The 21,386-nt window shown below is 41.7% G+C and overlaps 1 protein-coding gene across 2 annotated transcripts in view; it reads left to right on the top strand.

The window, feature by feature from the left end:
• LOC112664092 (phosphodiesterase 4D interacting protein) overlaps positions 1-21,386 on the top strand; it is a 400,486-nt gene that overhangs the window by 276,087 nt on the left and 103,013 nt on the right. The gene's annotated exons all lie outside the window — the stretch shown is intronic.

Genomic DNA, 21,386 nt, shown 5'->3' on the forward strand with positions numbered 1-21,386 from the left:
CACCTGGGGAGCCCGTAGAAGCCCACTCTGCGCGGGTGGCAGATCCGTATCTCAAAAGAAGTATCTGTTCTCGCCCTGAGAGCATTGCTACACGTTCCCTTCTTTCTTAAGAACATCTTCAAGAATTCCTCAACAAGAACTTCTTGAACGCACCTGTTGTGTGCAAGGCACCGTGCTGGATGCTGAAGGGGCTCGGCATCCTCTGGTAGGCTAACACAGACGGTACCAAAGGCAGACACGGAAAGTAACGTAGTGAAAAGCAGTAGGAGGCTTTCTGAGACCTCACAAAGCCGTGCTTAATTACAAATGAATGATGCAAGGAGAGTTCTGGGTTTGAAAGAGAACGAGGACTGGGTGCATTTAGAGCGGGCAGAATTTTTGTTCAAGCTCCTCATTCTCTTCCTCCACTTCCTCTCTGATTATGAAAAAGACAAAAGGAATGTGAGATGCCAGTCTGGTCTGACTTATATGTTGACCAAGGAGGCACTTCCCAGCTCTTAACTCCTTTATCTTTAAACCCCACAGCAAACGTACCTATCCCCTGCCCCTCTTTACAGAAATATTGGGGGGAAATCCATTTTGGATTCTTTAAGGCCAACCAGGATCAGAAGCAGAGTCAGGCATGCTCCTAGGTGAATGAGAATTCCAATTCTCCAGCCTTGAGCCATCATTACCCAGCATCTGTCTTGGTCCTGAGAAGCACCCAGCGTCTCCTAGAGACACCAGGAGGCTTCCAGCAAGGCTGCCTGCAGGAGGAAGCTCTGATGCTCCTTGAAGGCAGGCACTCTGAGAGGCCTGAGGATATGGAGACAAGTAAGGCATTATCTGCCTTCAAGCTGCTCTTAATCAATTGTCTACTCTTGAGAGCAGAATAGGAAATAAGTGGATAGAGAAGAGGTGACATTTACAAAGGCCCAGGGTGTGAAGAATAGCTGAGGGAGGGGGCGCCTGGGTGGCTCAGTCCCTTAAGTATCTGTCTTAGGCTCAGGGTATGACCACAGGGACCTAAGATAGAGCCCCACAGGAGGTACCTTGCTCAGCAGGGAACCTACTTCTCCCTGTCCCTCTGCCTGCCCCTCCCCATGCTTGTGGTCTTTCTCTCTCTTTTTCTGTCAAATAGCTAAATAAAATCTTACCAAAAAAAAAAAAAGAGTAGCTGAAAGAGATGCCTAGGAGTGCAGGACACCAAACTGCAGAGGGCCCATGATGGCTGGGGAGGAGTTTGAACTGCACTCAGTAGTACAGAGGCACTGAATGATTTTTTTTATTTTTTAAAAAGATTTTATTTATTTATTCATGATAGAGAGAGAGAGAGAGGCAGAGACACAGGCAGAAGGGAGAAGCAGGCTCCATGCCGGGAGCCTGACACGGGACTCGTTCCCGGGACTCCAGGATTGCGCCCTGGGCCAAAGGCAGGCACCAAACTTATGAGCCACCCAGGGATCCCCTGAATGATTTTTTAGATGGGGAATACTTACATTGGCTGAGCTGAGCCCTGACACTGCTAATGGAGAGAATATCCTTCTGCATCTCCCCCCATTCCCATCCTTCACCCCTATCTCCAACCTCAACTGTCAGTTGAGGATTTCCCTTTAACTATCAGCCTAGGAATAGAGGAAATAGTCTCCCCTCACCCAGTATGGCTTCCATCCATAAAACAGGAACTTTGGCCTTCTTGGAAGTATTAGGAAAATAATTCTACCATTCTCTCCAGCCCACTCACTCCCTCCCCTTCCTGAGCCCCAGTCTCTTGGGAAGAAACACAGTCTGATTAGTGAGTTTAAGGGAAAGATCCTAGCACCAGCCCAGGCCAGCCCCTGCATAGCTCTCTCTTTTGGAGTTGAAGCCCACAGATAATATGCTGTCTCCTGCTTCCCTGTATGTGGTGAGCCCACCAGGCAGGCCCCACCCCATGAACCCTTGGGCACAGCCATAGCTGTCCAGCTGCTCTGCCTATAAAGGTAAGTTTAATGGGGAAGAAGGATGGGCAGAGGTAAGAATCCCTTTTTTACTTGGAGCCTGGCTGTGATCTCCAAAGTCACATTAGGAGTAATAAAAAAGGTATTTTGATAAGTAGAGATGAATTGTCATCTGCAAAACAGCCACATTTGAATTTGAATTCCAGCTTCTGAAATTATTGATAATGTGACCTTGGGCAAATTACATTGCTTCTCTTGGACTTAGTTTTCTTCTGTGTGATATGGAGCTGACAGGATACTGCGTACTTCATAAGGCTGTGTGACAATGTGCAAAGCACTCAAATGAGTGCAATCTGTAGTCCTTGTCATTCATTCATTCATTCAATCAGGCAGCTAACAGTCTCAATACATTTATTGAGAGCCTATAATGTGCCTGGCACTGCTGAGGGTACTGAGAATGAAGCTTTGAAAGAGACAGACACGACTCCTGCTTTCATGAAGCTTATGTTCTGTCTGGGGCCAGAAAATAAATCAAGTGAAAAATACACTTATTAAACAAAATAAGTGAAAAATGAACAAGATAATCTCAGAATGTGAAAGTGTGATGAAGAACATAAAACTGAGTGACATGATAGAGAAGATGGTGTGAGGGGGCATTGTTTTAGACTTTATGACCAGGAAGGGCCTTTCCAAGAAAATGACACTTGGGTAGACACTGAAATAAGTCAATTTGCAAAGAACAGAGGAAAGAGAATTCTAAGTAAAGGGCAGAGCAGAGCAAGTCTGGCACATTCAAGGAACTTGAGCCAAGATATTCCTGTAGCACCTGTGTGCCAGGCTCTCTGCCATGCCTAGAATAACAGTGCTGAACAAGTCACACACAGTGCTTGCCCTCAGGGGACTCACAGTCTGCATGTGAGTATGAGTGCAGTGTTTGGCCTGCGTTGGGTAGTCAGGAAAATCTGAGAATCTCAGCACTTAAGCTGTATCTAAAGACAGATACAGAGCCAGTGAAGAACATTCAGAAGGATATTCAGGGGAAAGAGGACAGTAAGAATAAAGTCCCTTGGGTAGGAAAGAGCGCCTGTCATATAGAGACCAAAGGGAAATGAGGTGAGGTGGTGAGGTCCACAGAGGACAATAATTCAGGCCATGTGAATAGTTTGGACTTTTGTGGATGCAAGTTAAAAACTCAATTTAAACTGACTCAAGGCATCTGAGGAGACCAAACATGAACAGAAATGAGCTCAGATTGGTGTCATTAGCAATCTGTCTCTCTTCCTGTCTTGTTTTCTCTGGGTTTGCTTCTTTTCCAGAAAGGCAAGATGTGGCAAGAGTGTCAGCAGTTAGCGAAGAAAGTAAGATTCAGTTGTATATTCTAAGCAGTTTTGCAATCCCAGGAGACTGTATTCATTTTCTAAGAATTGCCACAATATTTTCATGCCTGATCCTCATTGGGTCAACTGGGGTCATCTATCTGTTCCAGAACCTATCATTGTGGCCAGGGGAATAGATATGCTGACTGGTCAGTCCTGAGGAAAGCACCCACTTCAGCTCTGAGGAAAGGATTTGTTCCATCTGGAATATATACTAAGAGTATGAAGAAAGTTCCCATGAAAACTTCAGGGTGCTAAGCCAAAAGGAGGAGAGTGGGGATTGGGGGACAGGCTGGCGACACCAACAATTGACCACAACACCATGCTAAGGAGTTTAGATCTTATTCTAAGTAGGGTGGGAAATCACTGACACTTAGTTATAAGGAGGGGAAAGTATTATCTAAGTTTGAAAATGATAATTCTATATTTACATGGAAAGACTCCTTTTTACAGTATTTTTCTAATTATTATGATGATGATGACAATAAAGGTACATTAAGAACTTGAAAGGGCAACTCTCTGACAATGAAACTATGAATAATCAATGAATAATCAATGAAGTTAACCACCTGAGAAGGTAACCCATCTTAGAAAAGGTAAATGTATGAAAGAGGAGTTTTGGGAACGACCAGATCAAATTAAGAGAATACTATTTCATCCAAATACTATTAATGTTAAAAAGGAAAAATAACACACCTTTTAATATAATCAGTTGCATTATAATTTTTCTGCAGGAAGAATGTATTAACGGAAAGGCTGGTCTGCATATTCAGAATGATGATCCATGGTGAGTTGACTTTTACCCAGCACTGTTCCAGAAGAAAGAAAGGAAGACTGCATGTGACAGGCAGGAGTGGTCAGTAGCAAGGTGTACTTGGAAGTGGTCCAGGGAGATTTCACCAGATTTATCATAGTCTGTATAAAAATATCCCTTCTGATTGTGCAACTCCGTTCCTTTGCAGTTCTTCCAAGTACCAATTGTATTTCCCAGATACCCTGATGCCTGTAAAGGGTTGCTGAGTGGATGTGTTTCTCCCATTGCCAGGTCCTGTGGCCAGAGGAGAAACAAGTAGAAGCTAAAAGGCTGTGTTTTGAAGGGCTCTGGTCAACAGGAGAATGTTGTCAAGTGACAAGTATTGAGGGAATCGGGCAATGACTAGATAGACAATCTGCCTGTTCAAGAACACAGGAGTAAGGGGGAGCAAAATGCATGACCCCCAAATCTGTACTATGGCATGTGGATTATTTTGAGCTAAAGGCAATCAAGACCCAGCAGACTCAAGAAAAACTTTTACCACTTCCTTAAGTGTCTAAAAGAATTCGGCTCTGCCTAGAAAAAGAGCTACTGCTAGAGACAACTTTTTATCTGAAAGACCTATCCACATAGTAGGACAAATATCGTATTACTAAACATTTGCTCTGTTACAGTCCTGTGAATTAACTTCTTCTCCTTTGAAGGCCAGGCGTCTATCTTATTCCTTAGCTCAGGAGGCTATATAATCTTCTACTGTCTGGCGTGACCTTGGCTCTCATATTCTAATGGGGTTTTGGTACGTAAATAATTACATTTGTTTTTTTCCTGCTAATCTGTCTTATGTGAATTTTAATTAATAGGCCAGCCAAAAGAATCTAGAGGAGTAGAGGAAAAATTTTCCTCCCTTGTAGGAGAATTCAGGTTTGTACTCCTGTCTCTTGTGAGTTAGGGGAGTGGTAGTCTCTGAAACTCATCAACACAAGTTTTCCTCAGACACGTTAGGCTCTCGTCTCCTTACTTTTTTTTTTTTTTAAAGGTTTACATTTTAATTTTTTTAAAATTTTTATTTATTTATGATAGTCACAGAGAGAGAGAGAGAGAGGTAGAGACATAGGCTGAGGGAGAAGCAGGCTCCATGCACCAGGAACCCGATGTGGGACTCGATCCCGGGTCTCCAGGATCGTGCCCTGGGCCAAAGGCAGGCGCCAAACCGCTGCGCCACCCAGGGATCCCTCATCTCCTTACTTTTAACTACAATGTCTCAAAACCTCTTTAGGTCACTGAACTCTGTAAGAATCTGAGGATAGCTACAAACCCACTCACCTTCTAAATTGTTCATTCAGTTTTGGGAATTCATACACCATTTACAGCCTACTCATGTGCCTCCTGGAATCCCATGAACCTCTTGTTAGAAGTCCATATTTACGTGGATTAGGAATGGTAACTAAATGTAAAATAGTCGGGATCCCTGGGTGGGCTCAGGGGTTTAATGCCTGCCTTTGGCCCAGGGAGTGATCCCGGAGTCCCGGGATCGAGTCCCGCATTGGGCTCCCTGCATGGAGCCTGCTTCTCTGCTTCTCCCTCTGTCTGTGTCTCTGCCTCTCTCTGTGTGTCTCTCATGAATAAATAAATAAAATCTTTAAAAAAATGTAAAATAGTCATAATGATAATATATATATTTACTAATCACCTTAAAGTGCTAGCAAAGTGTAGCTCAGGAAATCCTCACAATTCTATAGTATAGGTGCCACTATTATTTTTGTTTTGCAAATGATAAGTCTGAGACACATATTTAGACCAACTTTATGATTTAGAGAAGTAAAATGACTTGCCAAAAGTTACATGACAATAGGTTGTAAAGTTATGATTATAGCATTTCCTTTAGTCTCTAATTGTGCTATCCTTGCATCTTTCAAAATAAAATCAAAAGTCCTCCTTTCTCTAGAATATTACACTCAGAAACAAGTTGGTTAAGTGTCTGATTCTTGGTTTCAGCTCATGACATGATCTCAGGGTGGTGAAATCCAGCCCTATGTGGGGCTCTGCATTCAGTTTGGAGTCTGCTTAAGATTCTCTCTCTCCCTCTCTGTCTGCTTCTTCTCCCACCCAAGCTTGCTCTCTCTCTCTCAAAGAGATAAATCTTTTAAAAACAAAAAAGGAATAACAACACCACAACAGGCTTTCATATTATAACTATTTTTTTAAGTAAACTCTACCGCTGTGTAGGGTTCAAACTCATGACTCCAAGATCAAGAATCATGCTCTAATAACTGAGCCAGTCAGCCCTGTGGGGTACTCAGATGAGGGGGTTCACCAAATGTAGGGCAAACCATTGGGTGGGGGCTGGAGGCACCCACAGTGAAAGAATTCACTCTAAGCAAAACAAAAGAGATAGAAGTTTATTGAATATACCATAAGGAAGCAATGGACAGGACAGCAAAGGAGAGACTGCAACCAGGTAATGATGAGGGGACACAGTTATAAGGTAGATTGAGGGAGTATGGGGACATATTGAATTTCCCTTTTTGTTTTTGAGTAAACTTAGGAATTATGCCTGGTTGTAATTGGTTAGTTAGGGTCAATGGCTGTTTTGAGGTGGGTTGCTTAATCCCATTTGCATTCAGCTTGGTGGTTGCTGTGGGTCCTTCTGCCTTGCTCAGGTTTCCATTGCTCAAGCCTGTTGCCTAAAAGTGGCCTCTTCAAGGTCCCCTTTGAATTTTATAATGATTAATGACAAGCAGAAATCAAGATTCTATGTTGCCTAAGAAATTGTCCAAGGTATTGGTATTTACTAAGAAATGTATATCTTGGTCTGATAAACAGAATTATGGCTCCCCAGAGATGTCCACACCCTAATACCCACAACCTGAACTAACTTACATGGCAGAGGGGACTTTGCAGCTGTGATTATGCTACAGTTTTTGGTGGGGAGATGGTCCTGGATTGTCTGGGTGGTGTCCTGTAATCACAAAGGTCCTCAGAGAGGGACTCAGGGTGAGTCATAGGAGAGAGAGAGAAGGCCATGGTGATGGAATCGGAAATTGGAATGATGTGCTTTGAAAATGGAGGAAGGGCCACAAGCCAGATATACAGGTGGTGTCTACAAACTGGAAAAGACAAGGACACAGGTTCTGCCCTACAGCTTCTGGGAGGAGCCTGTGCTGCTGACACTTTGACTTTATGCCAGTGAAACTGATTTCTGTCTTTGGAACTTGGTAACCACAAGAAAATAAATGCTTTGTTTTAAGCCACTGATTTTGTGATGATTTGTTAAATAGCAACAGAAAACTAATATACTTGGAAATCATCTGAAATGAAAAGAACAAAATTTCACCCAAAGAGATTAAACAGCAGTGAAGCAAAAAGAAATTTTAGAAGACAGAGAGAAGAAGGAACATTAATGGAGCTCTCCCAACCTTGCCTCTTTTAAACCAGGGAATTTAACCTTAAAACAAACAAAGAAGATTCTTGGGTAGTCCTAGTCAAGGCTCAAATGAGACAGGATGGACAGGACCTGAGGAATCTCTCACCTTCTCCTCCCAACTCCTCAAGCATCTATTTCCTGGATGGTTAGTTGATAAAGGATGCCTGAGGCCAGAGATGAAAGAGAAAATGAAGGACAAGGTGCTGCCCATCCCCCAGCCAGTTCAAGAGCTGGATTGTGAGCTATGGGAGAGCAGGGCCCGCTGGCCATCACTCTAGTGCCTCCTGGGCCTTTGGCTGCATCGCTGGCAGAGTTTCTGGCGTCATCCTGGTGAGTGCCGGCAGAGTAGTAGAAGGGAGGCAAGGGGCAAGAACCAGGGAACTCAGCCTCTCAATGTTAATGTAGTGACTTTGCACTAGACACTACATCTAAATAAAAGAATCTTCTGTGGCTTGAGGTACAGTCTTCTGACACACGTGTGAAAATTCAAGCACTCTGACCAGTTGATCCCTCAATGCCACTAGGATCTTGGGAATAATTGGGTGGGGAGAGGACCCTGGCACTGTCATTCCCTTAATGTTTACCGTATACACAGGAAGTGCCATTGAAGACAAAATGGGCATCTCTAAATAGACACCAAACAAAGTTTCTTCCATTTCATGTCCTGTCATCACCAAAATGAATCAGACACTTCTGGAGGACAGAGCTACTTTCCTATATATGCCGTAGTTAACTCAGGCTGCTCTAACAAAATTCTACAGACTAGATAGTTGAAACAATATTTGTTTCTCACAGTTCTAGAAGGTAAAAGTCCAAGACTTTTGTGTCACTATGGCTGAATTCTTGGTAAGAGCCCTATTCCTGGTTTACAGGTGGCTTCTTCCTTGCTGGTCCTCACATGGCAGAGAGACAGCACTCTGATAACGTTATCCCCTTGTAAGAATACCAGTCTCAACATGGGGGCTCTATCCTCATGACCTCCTTAAAATCTAATTACCCCCTTCAAAGGCCCCATCTCCAAATACCATTCCTTTGGGGTTAGGGTTTCAATATATGGCATGTTAGGAGGACATAAACATTCAGTCTGTAGCACTCTACAAAACCTTAGCATTTCCCTCAAAAACATGGGCTCCAAGGTCAGGCTTCCTCCACATCTATCATGCCCAATGGTCCATATTTGTACAGCACAGTCCCAGATGATTTCAGAATACAAATATATATGAGAGAGGTGAGTTAAAAATTCAAATCTCCATTTATTCAGTTTGCATTGGCTGCAATGTAGGAATTAATCTTTCTCTTTTCTAGGTTAATCAATTTGATTACCCTTCCAGACAACAAAGTCCCCATTCATAACCCTGACTTTGGAATTACTCTTTTCTCTTCTTAGGTGAGCTTCTGACATTTTCAGGCCAGAGTTACTCTTTTCCAAGCCCTCAAGTCTTCAAGGAGGCAGTATTGTTTTCTGCCCAGATCATTAACCTTTCTTTCTTTTTTTTTTTTTTTTTTTTGATTTTTGGTTTTTGTCTTTATTGAAGTTCAATTTGCCAACATATAGTATAGCACTCAGTGCTGATCCCATCAAGTGTCCTCCTAGGTGTCCATCACCCAGCTACCCCACCCCCCACCCACCTCCTTTGTTCATTTCCCAGAGTTAGGTGTCTGTCATGTTCTGTCACCCTCACTGATATCTCCCACTCATTATCCCTCCTTTCCCTTAGAGTTCCTTTCACTATTTCTTATATTCCCTGTATGAGTGAAACCATATAATGATTGTCCCTCTCTGATTGCCTTATTTCACTCAACATAATACCCTCCAGTTCCATCCACGTCGAAGCAAATGGTGGATATTTGTAGTTTCTAATGGCTGAGTAATATCCCATTGTATACATAGACCACATCTTCTTTATCCATTCATCTTTCGATGGACACCGAGGCTCCTTCCACAGTTTGGGCGTCGTGGACATTCCTGCTATGAACATTGGGGTGCAGGTGTCCTGCTGTTTCACTGCATCTGTACCTTTGGGGTAAATCCCCAGCAGTGCAATTGCTGGGTCGTAGGGCAGGTCTATTTTTAACTCTTTGAGGAACCTCCACACAGTTTTCCAGAGTGGCTGCACCAGTTCACATTCCCACCAACAGTGCAAGAGGGTTCCCCTTTCTCCACATCCTCTCCAACATTTGTTGTTTCCTGCCTTGTTGATTTTCCCCATTCTCACTGGTGCGAGGTGGTATCTCATTGTGGTTTTGATTTGTATTTCCTGATGGCAAGTGATTCAGAACATTTTCTCATGTGCTTGTTGACCATGTCTATGTCTTCCTTTGTGATATTTCTGTTCATGTCTTTTGCCCATTTCATGATTGGATTGTTTGTTTCTTTGCTGTTGAGTTTAATAAGTTCTTTGTAGATCTTGGATACTAGTCCTTTATCTGATACGACATTTGCAAATATCTTCTCCCATTCTGTAGGTTCTTTTAGTTTTGTTGACTGTTTCTTTTGCTGTGCAGAAGCTTTTTATCTTGATTAAATCCCAAGAGTTCATGTTTGCTTTTGTTTCCTCTGCCTTCATGGATGTTATCTTGCAAGAAGTTGCTGTGGCCAAGTTCCAAAAGGGTGTTGCCTGTATTCTTCTCTAGGATTTTGATGGATCCTTGCCTCACATTTAGATCTTTCGTCCATTTTGAGATTATCTTTGTGTATGGTGTAAGAGAATGGTCTAGTTTCATTCTTCTGCATGTGACTATCCAATTTTCCCAGCACCATTTATTGAAGAGACTCTCCTTTTTCCAGTGGATAGTCTTTCCTGCTTTGTCAAATATTAGTTGACCATAGAGTTGAGGGCCCATTTCTGGGTTCTCTATTCTGTTCCATTGATTTATGTGCCTGTTTTTGTGCCAGTATCATACTGTATTAATCATAGCTTTGTACTACAGCTTGAAATCTGTCATTGTGATGCTTCCAGCTTTGGTTTTCTTTTTCAATATTCCTCTGGCTATTTGGGGTCTTTTCTGATTCGATTCAAATCTTAAGATTATTTGTTCCAACTCTGTAAAGAAAGTCCATGGTGGGGATCCCTGGGTGGCTCAGCAGTTTGGCACCTGCCTTCAGCTCAGGGCGTGATCCTGGAGTCCCGGGATCTAGCCCCACATCGGGCTCCTTGCATGGAGCGTGCTTTTCCTTCTGCCTCTCTCTCTCTCCGTCTCTTATAAATAAATGAATAAAATCTTTTAAATTGAATACATTGAAGGGAATCCAGAAGTAAAAAATATACCTAAGACATGTAATTGTAGATATATTTAAGTCAAAAAGGAAAAAACTTAAAAATGAAGAGCTGGTAAAATATTGTAGTTAAGGTGGGGAAAGAGAAAAAATATTGGAAATTGTTAGTCTAATATAAAAACGAGTTGTAATGGAAAAAGGAAAAAAAGGGGATCCATGGGTGGTTCAGTGGTTTAGCGCCTGCCTTTGGGCCAGGGCATGATTCTGGGATCTTGGGATCGAGTCCCACATCAGGCTTCCTGCGTGGGGCCTGCTTCTCCCTCTGCCTGTGTCTCTGCCTCTCTCTCTCTCTCTCTCTCTCTGTCTCTCATGAATAAATAAGTAAAATCTTAAAAATAAAAATGAAAAAGGAAAAGAAAAGGGACCTTCTAGTTCTATATACTATTTTCCTTCAATTATCCCTCAGTCTTGGAGCTTTCCAGTACTGCTTGGTCAAAAACTTGCTCATCCCTTGTTCCTCCACCTGGTCTTCTGGGGGAGGGGTCTACTGTGCTGATTCTCAGGTGTCTGTGCCTAGGCGGAGATGCCCTGCCCCCTGCCAAGTGCTGGGTTCTGTATGAGCTATTTACCCCATGAGGGCTTTGTTCCCTAGAGGCCCCGCCTCTCCCAGGCACAAGGTGAAACAAAGAGAAAAAAGAACAATGGCGGCGCCCAGATTTCCAGCTCTGGAGTCAAGCTCCCTGCAAGTAACTAACCGCAGTCCCCAGTCTGCACTGGCCTAAATGCTCCTGGAGGCTGACACAGGTGCACTGATCTGCACAGCTTGGGGGTGCCCAGGGCCTGGAGAGTTCTCGCTCTCCTGTGCCCTCCCCACTTCCACTGTCCCGGGGGAATGCAGGATCACCAGCTTTGTCTGCTTGGGCACCCTGGGATCCAGGGCCCTGTGCCGCTGGAACCGCTCTTCAGGGATCTGCCTCTTGCAAAGGGAATGGGGGCACAGCTACCTCCATCTGGAGCCGGCCCTCCTAACCCACTGGCTTCTCCCAAATACCCTGAAGGGCTGCGGAGTTCCAGCCTTTTACCAATATCAGACCAGTGCTTTTCAAAAAGCTTTTCCCCGGGATTCCTTCCTCTTACAGTGATCTTGAGGCTTCACTGCCCCTCCTATAATTTTGCCCAATAATTTTGCTAAGCACTTTTCTGTCTGGGGAAACTCTGGCATGGATTTTTAAAGTTCCCGCTTCTCCAGGGATGGGCTTTCCTGTCCTGGAGTCTTTCACTGCTCTACTTTAGCTAGGGTACTCCTGGTTCCCCTCCCCCACTTTATTTTATTTATTTATTTATTTATTTATTTATTTATTTATTCCGCCTTCCTACCTTGTTAGAAGTGAAAACTTTTCTCTCTGTAGCATTCTAGCTGTTCTCTCTTTAAATCTCAGGTTGAATTCATACGTGTTTAGGATGTTTCAAAAGCTATTTAGGTAATTTTGTGGGACCAGGTGAGTTGAGGACCCCTGCTCTTCCTCCATCTTGCCTCTCTCTCCCTCTTTAACTTCTGATAGAAACATTTATCATTGTATTTTAGAGTAATCTGGAATAATTCTTTGACTAATATACTCTCATCTAGACTTCTTTTGTATAGGAATCCTAATCTCTTCTATTGTAGAGAGTGAGAAAGCCTGAGGCAAACAGGTTACTATCTTTAATGCTACTGTCAACTCTGAATCTGTTTGAGTTAAATCTCAGATTAACCATCCTCACTAATGTGTAAATAACTGATACTACCTTAATACTGCTTCTCTCACAATTATCTGTATGCACATTTCATCTCTCCAAATAAGATCTTATATATTGTGTAGGAATTGTGTAGTTTGTAAAATAGTGATTACTCAGTAAGTTAGAACAAACCGATATTATTAACACCATTTCAAAGATGAGCAAATGAGGCTCAAAGAAGGTGCACAGGACTGCTGCTTGTGGCCAACATAGAGTAACAGGGTCTAGGTTTACCCCTTAACTGAAACAACTAAAGCAAAAGACAAATATATGAAACACTGGTTTTCAAGACCCTGGGTGTTAGAACAAAAGACAGTGATCTCTGAGAGATAAGAAACAAATAAGGTAAGTCCTATGATTGCCTCTGCTTACTGTCTGGAGAGAGTTTCCAGGCCAGGATCGAAATGGGGAAACTAGGTGATGCTCAGTGGTATCCCTGAAATAAGAAGATGAAGCTGTGCAACAGAGAATAGTGGAGAGGAGACAGCTGAAAACAGTGGTAATTCTGGAGATGTGGAAGAGAAGGTCCTCTGAGTTTGCAGCTGAGGCTGACCACTTTATGCATGTGAAGAAACTATTGGAATCCAGGAAATAGTCTCTAGAAGGAATAATCTCTAAAGCTCACACAGGCCACAAACAGCTGCTATTCTCACCAGTCAGAATAGAAACCCTCATAATTCACAAGAGACTGGCTCTTGCTTCAATAGTAGGTAAAAATGAGCTTTAGACTAAGCATTGCTTTGGTATGGCCTCACAAAGCTTAAAAGACATACCCAAAAAGATTGAACTTTTCCTAATTTAACTATATCCCAGACCAACTTGAGAATTTAGATAGAAATACAGTAATTGCCAACATGCAACAAGTAAAATTTGCAATGTATAGAATTCAATAAAAAATTGCCAGGCATACAAAGAAACAGGAACAAATGACCCATAATGAGGAGAAAATCAATTAATGGAAATCAACCCAGAACTTGACACAGATGAAAAAAATTATAGATTATAGGCAGGGACATAAAAACAAGTATGAGAACTGTATTCCATATACTTAAAAGACCTAATGGAAAAAATGAGCAGGTCAAATATAGACAAGGAAGATGTAAAAAAGACTCAAATCAAATTTCTAGAGATGTTAACTACAATATGTGAGATGGAAAGTCACAGGATGGACTCAACAGTAGACTAGACATTATAGAAGAATAAACTGGTGAATTTGAAGATTTATTTATTTATTTATTTATTTATTTATTTATTTATTTGAGAGACAGAGAGAGAATATGCACACCAGTGTGAGCAGGGGAATAAGGAGTAATCTGACTCCTGACTGAGCAGAGATTTCTAGGAGGGGCTCGATCTCACAACTCGAAAATCATGACCTGAGCCAAAATCAAGAGTCAGAGACTTAACCAACTGAGACACCCCAAGATTGGTGAATTTGAAGACATTGATATAAACTATCCAAAATAAAATGCATAGAGTAGTATGACTGGGAAAAGAAATTAACAGGGCATCAGTGGGTTGTTTGAAAATTCAAGTGGCCTGATACGAGTGTATTTGGAATCCTCAAAGAGGAGGTGAAGGGACAGGGGGAAATGAAAAACATTTGCAGTAACAATTACCAAAAGTCTTTCCAAATTTGGGGCAAACTATGAATCAACAAATCCAGAGGCTCAAGGAACCTCAAGCACAAGATACATGAAAGAAAATTACACCAACGATCCATAGGTAAGTTGAAAAAAGGGCAAATCCTAAAAGAAGCCAGAAGAAAAAGACAGATGTTATATACAGAGGAACAAAGGTGAGAATGTTGGCAGATTTCTCATCAATGCAAGCAATAATAAAGCTTAATGATTTCTTTATTTTTTAAAATATTTTATTTGCTTATTCATGAGAGACACACAGAGAGAGAGGCAGAGACATAGAGAGAGAAGCAGTCTTCATGCAGGACCCCGATGTGGGACTCGATCCCAGGACTCCAGGATTACACCCTTGATGTGAAGGCAGACGCTCAATGGCTGAGCCACCAGGTTTCCCTTAACCACATCTTTTTCTTTTAAGATTTTATTTTATTTATTCATGAGAGACACAGAGAGAGAGAGGCAGAGACACAGACAGAGGGAGAAGCAGGCTCCACACAGGGAGCCTGATGTGGGACTCGATCCCTGGAATCCAGGATCAGGCCCTGGACCGAAGGCAGGTGCTAAACCGCTGAGCTACCCAGGGATCCCCCTTTATTTTTTATTTTTTATTTTTTTAATTTTTTATTTATCTACAATAGTCAGAGAGAGAGAGAGAGAGAGAGGCAGAGACATAGGCAGAGGGAGAAGCAGGCTCCATGCACCGGAAGCCCGACGTGGGATTCGATCCTGGGTCTCCAGGATCGCGCCCTGGGCCAAAGGCAAGCACCAAACCACTGCGCCACCCAAGGATCCCAGGGATCCCCCTTTAACAACATCTTTAAATCCTGAAAGGAAAAACAATTCTATAGCCAGCAAACACATTTTTCAAAAATGAAGACATGTTTTTTGACAAGTAAAAATTGAAAAAGTTAATCATCAGCAGACTTTCACTGTGAGAAATATTAAAGGAAGTCCTTCAGGCAGAAGAAATATGATACTGTCTGGATCTATACAAAGGGATGGAGAACCCTGGAAATGCTAATTTTGTGGGTAAATACAATAATGTTACATAACTTGCTTAAATTAGAATGTAGCTGGGATCCCTGGGTGGCGCAGCGGTTTGGCGCCTGCCTTTGGCCCAGGGCGCGATCCTGGAGACCTGGGATCGAATCCCACATCGGGCTCCCAGTGCATGGAGCCTGCTTCTCCCTCTGCCTGTGTCTCTGCCTCTCTCTCTCTCTCTCTCTCTCTCTCTCTCTGTGACTATCATAAATAAAAAAAAAAAAAAAAAAAAAAAAAATTAGAATGTAGCTGACCAGGGACTTGGTGCAAGTCTTTTGACACCACAGTTAATTTACCCACTGCATGAAGCTGTACGTAGCAAGCAGCATGCCGTTTATGAATGAACAAACATTGATTACACACTTATTCTATACAACGTGTTATGTGAGATTGGCAATCTGAGGAAATGGTAATCTGAGGAAAGAGTAAATAAATACATCCTCTGTTCCCAAATTTGCATTCTGTGTGGGGAATCTGACATGGGAAAAAAAGGATAATTTTACAGAAGTTCAGGAGAAGTTCTGCATTGCCCTGAGAGTGGAACTCTATCATCAAAACTGCACACTAAAACACTAGAATCAGAGGTACATTTTTAAATCAGGAACAAGGCTTCTTTATCCATTAGGCGTTATAGTCTCTGGCCCCAGGGCCTGTGATGGTCCTAAAACAGTTCTCAGTGATAGTTCAAATGGATTCTGGCATGAGAAGATTTCAATAAAATCATTACACTATTCCTTCCTATGACAAGCATTTACTGAAGGCTTAATTATGAACCGTAGTAAATGTTGAAGATATGAAAACTAATAAGGGATGATGTTATTATTATCATTAAGTATCAAGAAGATGGAATGGACCATATGTTTGGTGGTTTGCTCAGAGGTGGACTAGATCACTGGGGGCTGACATTTCAGGAAGACTTCATGGAATGGTGGCCTGGGTCTTTAAAAATGGATAGGATAAGATAGGACAGGATAGATACTGAAGCAGAGTGGGCCTTTCTGGAGGGTTCTAAGCACAAGTGCGGAAGCCCCTTTAAACGTGCTTTGAAGATTGATGGAAATGAAAATGGGGAAGTGGGGAGGTTGGCTTGCCTGTAGCAGATGCTTTTTGTTGGAAAAGAAAGGAGATTAATTTGGAAAAGGAGGTTATGGAAAAACCTTTTTATGTCACAGACGAGTTTTTTTTTTTTTTTTCACAGACGAGTTTTTAATTTAGAAATTGGCACAGGACTCAGAGAGGGAAAAAAAGATAAGCTATCTGGTAAATTCTAGAGTCAAGCCCATGATTATATCCTCATTAGCAATTTGGTCCACCCACCTATGTAACAAGTTGTTAGATGATGTATAATATATGCACAGAAGCATTTGTGTTTCTGTGTTCTCCAGGAGGCAGACAGACTTTTAGGACATTAGATAGGCAGAGAAGGTATAAATCAGCAATCTGGTAATTAGAGTTGATAACATTCAGTTTGGCCACATAGTGGCTACTGGATTTGTGATAAGTCACTTCTGTATGTAGCTCATTGTCCTCATCTGAAAGCAAAGTCATTGTGAACATGTCCTGAAAAAATTAAAGTGAACATGCTTTAAAAGCAAGCATCCTAAACAACAGTTCCTTGTTGCTACTTTTCCATGATGAGAAAAAAGAGGCACTACTGTTCTGGGTGTGTTTGAAGAGTACGTACTTGATAAAAAACGCAAATGTGTTCAAAGATGATTATTTTCTCTTATTCTGGAACCATTTTCATTGACACTGCTTTTCTTGTAAGCATTTTATTGACTGCTCATTCCTTTACTCCAGTGTCTCTTCTTGCTTTGCCCATCTGTATAAACTTATAAGAGTCACCTCAACTATAAGTCAAACAAATCAAAGAATTGAAGCATATGGTGTAAATATTCATTTAATTATGTATTTTTTCACATTTATGGCTCAACTAAAATATGCCAGAAACTATGCAAATAAGAAAGAATCTGTGGCTTTGAGGCGCTGACAGTGAGTGGATCATACAGTCAGGTAAATCAGTGACACAGAAAAGTCTGGGAAATGCTCTGGTGAATGTGGTCTCAGATACACTAGTGGAAACCAGGACAGCTGGCAGGGTTGTTGGTCCAGGCTGAGGAAGTCCTAATGCTAGGGACACTGAGCTGAATATTGAAAGCCCGCAGCAGCAGTCTAGTAAGTATATCACACTTGCAGAGATAATGGAATGGATAAAAGTACCAGTGTGTGAGGAACCATGGCATGTTCTTGAAACTGCAAACTGATCAGTAATATCAGAAAGTAGGATATGAGGGGCACTTGATGTGTAATGAGGCAGGAAGATGGGCACCGGCCAGGTCAGGAATAGCCCTACAATCAAGGAGTGTGCATATTATCCAAAAAGAGATAGATAAGTACTGAAGGGATAGAGCTGATTATCTGGAATATGTAAGAGGGACTCTAGGTACGGATGTGTTGACAGCATTCAGGTATGAAATATTGTGGAATCTTAGATCCTCTTTGTATTGTCTGGTCCTTTTACTTCTCTTATTGGCTATTGTTACTGAATGTCTCTGGACTATTTCAGTGTGGCTAGACGTTGGAACAAGAGAGTTCCAACAGTGCCCACCAGGTACTAGTTAAAATTATTATACTTATTTTGTGTCTAGATACTTCAGAGAGATGATAACAGGCAGCATTTCCAATCCATTTGAAAAATCAAACAGGTATTATAAGCAAATATGGCAAAAAACATGTAGCAAGGCAGGAAATACTTTGAAAGATAAGATATAGGTCTGTGAATGTTCTAGAATGGAGTGGTGTCCATAGTCATGAGTTTGATATAGATATGTAGCAGAGACCAAAGGGACAGCTTGTAAACTGGAATCTCACCCCAAGGGTCAATAAAAATCCAAGAATAATTAATTTCAGAGTGGAAAAACTGGCTTGTTGAAGTTTGGGGGATATTAATAATACTCTGTTTCTCCAGCGATTCTTTCTCTAGGGGCAACTAGAATGCTTGACAATCAGTCTCATTACTCACAACTCTAGCTTCTGCTTGGGTTGGCAAGATTGGGAGGCATCATTAGATACCATCAGCATATATTAGTAGCAGTGAAACATGTGGATAGTCTTCCTCAGGTCACACTAGGAAGTTAGGTCCATTCACCAATCAAGAAACATTTACAGAACCTATACATGTCTGGAACTTGGTTAATACTAAAAATAAAAAGTCTCAGTTATTATACTCCAGTGTCTAGTATATCAGTAGGTATACTAGTGTACGGACATGATGATTTATTGTGGAAAGGATATAGAAATAATCTTATCATGCTTCTAGGCTAGAACTCCTGCTACATATGTTCCTGACTCAATCCCCTGCAGCAGGTCCTGCTTGTGGATCATCCAACCTGTTCTTCTCTAGGACCCACCATCTTATAAGTACACAGAAAGAACACATTTTTCAGGCGTGTTGGAGTTAGGTGTTATCACATGACTGATTCCAGCAACAGAATGCAAACATCATCAATGAGATCCCATTCCAGTCCTGGTCCTTCAAATCTCCTTCATAGTGTCTACTTCTTGTAATGAGAGAAGAAGCTGCTACAGGGCCTCCCCCTCCCTCTTCCTCCTAAACAACCATCAAGTCTGAATATTTAGCAGCTATCTAAAGATATTGGAAAATACTGGATGATGAGGAGTACACTCTATGCTTGTACCCAGAATATATAAGGAACTCCTACAACTCAGTAGCAAGGAGACAACCTGATTTTTTAAATGGACAAAAGATTTGAACTGATAAGTCACAAAACAAAACATACAAATAGTCAAAAAGCATGTGAAAAGATGCTCAACCACTAGTTGTTAGGGCCATGAAATGAAAACCAAGATTCTACTACATGCCCACTAGAATGGCTAAAATTAAAAACACTAAAAGTTCCAAGTATTGGTAAGGACGTGGAGCAACTTGAAGTCTCAAACATTAGTGGTAAGAATTCAAGATGGCACCACCACTTTAGTAAACACTACAGCAAAGTCTTACAAACATCCACTTGCTATATGGCCCAATGGTCCCACTCTGAGGTATTTTACACAAGAGAAATGAACATATATGTACACATAAAAACATATGCAAACCATAGCAGCAATCTTTGTAATAAGTAAAAAGTGGAACTCATTCAAATGTCCATCGACTGAAGAATGGATTAGGAAATCATGGGATATCCATACAATGAGACACTGCTCAGAAATAGAAAGAAGTGAACTGCCAGTACAGTCATCAACATGAATTATGCTGAGCAAAAGAAGCATGCCACCAAATACTATAGATTGTATTCCACTTATGTGGAATTGAAGAACAGGCAAAATTTATCTTTATTGACAGAAAATTGCCTGGGGCTAAGGGTCAAGGGCAAGAACCAGATATAAAGGGGCACCAGGAACTTTCTAGGATGTTGGAAATGTCTATATTTTGATTGTCGCAGTGGTTATGCAACGGTATACAATTACCGAAAACTCAGCAAGCTGAATCATTAAAATTTTATGAATTCTACTTTATGATACCTTCACATGAACCTCTGTCTCCTACTCATTTGCTGGTAAGATCAGAGAGGCTTTGGAAGCCATGTGTTGACAATAGTAAAGTCCCATCACCCGGGTCCTCTAGTGAATAAGTGGGGCAGAACCCTCCCAACATTGCTGAACAAGGGGATACAAACAGGAATTGGACATTGTTCTTGAGATCGAAAAACTCAGATAAACTGGGATAAACAGTATTTGGATAAACCAAATGATTCTTTTTTTACCTCCTTAAAATTTGACACATCCAAGGTGATTGTACTGTGTGAGACAAATAACCATTTTATTCCATTACCTTGAAAATTTCCCCAGTTGCTTCTCCCCTCTGATGTATTGACTCTTAGTCTTCATTCTTTTTTTTTATTATTTATGATAGTCACACACACAGAGAGAGAGAGGCAGAGACACAGGCAGAGGGAGAAGCAGGCTCCATGCACCGGGAGCCCGACGTGGGATTCGATCCCGGGTCTCCAGGATCGCGCCCTGGGCCAAAGGCAGGCGCCAAACCGCTGCGCCACCCAGGGATCCCTTAGTCTTCATTCTTAGGCAGATACTTCATATTCCAGAAACCAAGACCTAAATATATTAGGGCCAAATCTCAGTAGGTCCCTGAAGTTCTGGGCTACCACCTCATGCCACCCTAGTACTGTCACCATTGTGGACCATTTCTTGAGCACCTCCTTGTCCAAGAGATTTCATTTGAGACACAGGATTCACTTTGATGTGGCCTGAGTCATAATTGTTTTCAATTTCTTTATTTATATTTCAGCATATATGGTGTTTATTATGCACCAGACATTGTTATAAGCACATTCATTCATTAATCATAACAATGCTATGAGGTGAGTCTAATGTTATCTTCTATCCTACAATAGATATTATATTAACCTCCCTATGAGGATTACAGAGATTCTAACACATGCCTATGTCTTGCAGCTAACCTGGGGCAGGGTTGAGATTTGAAGTAAAGGATTACACCTCCAAAGTTTACACTGATGACTAGAATATCTCTCTCTTTTTACCTGTTTTATGAAAAACAAAAAATACATAAAACCAAACAAATATCCCAGCATAAATACTTCTGGATTGGGATATTTTCAGTACTGACTTCCCACCCTGATTATTATATAAAATACTACTGAGGATGGGCATGCCAGTGACATTCCTTTGGTGTTTGCCTGGCTCTCTATCCCCTCAAGACCTCTGAGATCCTCTAGTAAATCCATTTGGTGCCCACTTGCAGATTCAGCTCCATCCCTGACTTAGAGATCAACTGATACCTAGGAAGAATGTAAGGAACGATAGACCCAAAGCTCACTGACTTGAATCAAGTCAACCTCCTGCTACTCCTGCTGGGAACTCATACTTTTGTGGAGTATGTGCTTATTTCAAAATCACCACTTTCAAAAAGAAAACAAAACAAACAAACAAACAAACAAACAAAAAACAAAATCACCACTTTCTACTGTAATACTGGTGACTGGGTATCTGTGTTGTTCCCCTGAGTCTAATTTCCTGCCTTGACTCCCAGCTCCGAATGCTAGCTTCTGTCTTGCTTCTCTCAATCCTAGAGATTATAGTCCTGGCCTGACCCTGGGTTCCCAGGTTAGGTTACTGCTGTCATCTGATATCCTGTCAGGCTTTCTTGAGATGCTGCGCCACCAACCTGCCTGGTTACTTTC

Source organism: Canis lupus, chromosome 17 (assembly GCF_003254725.2).
Source record: "Canis lupus dingo isolate Sandy chromosome 17, ASM325472v2, whole genome shotgun sequence".
NCBI lineage: Eukaryota > Metazoa > Chordata > Mammalia > Carnivora > Canidae > Canis > Canis lupus.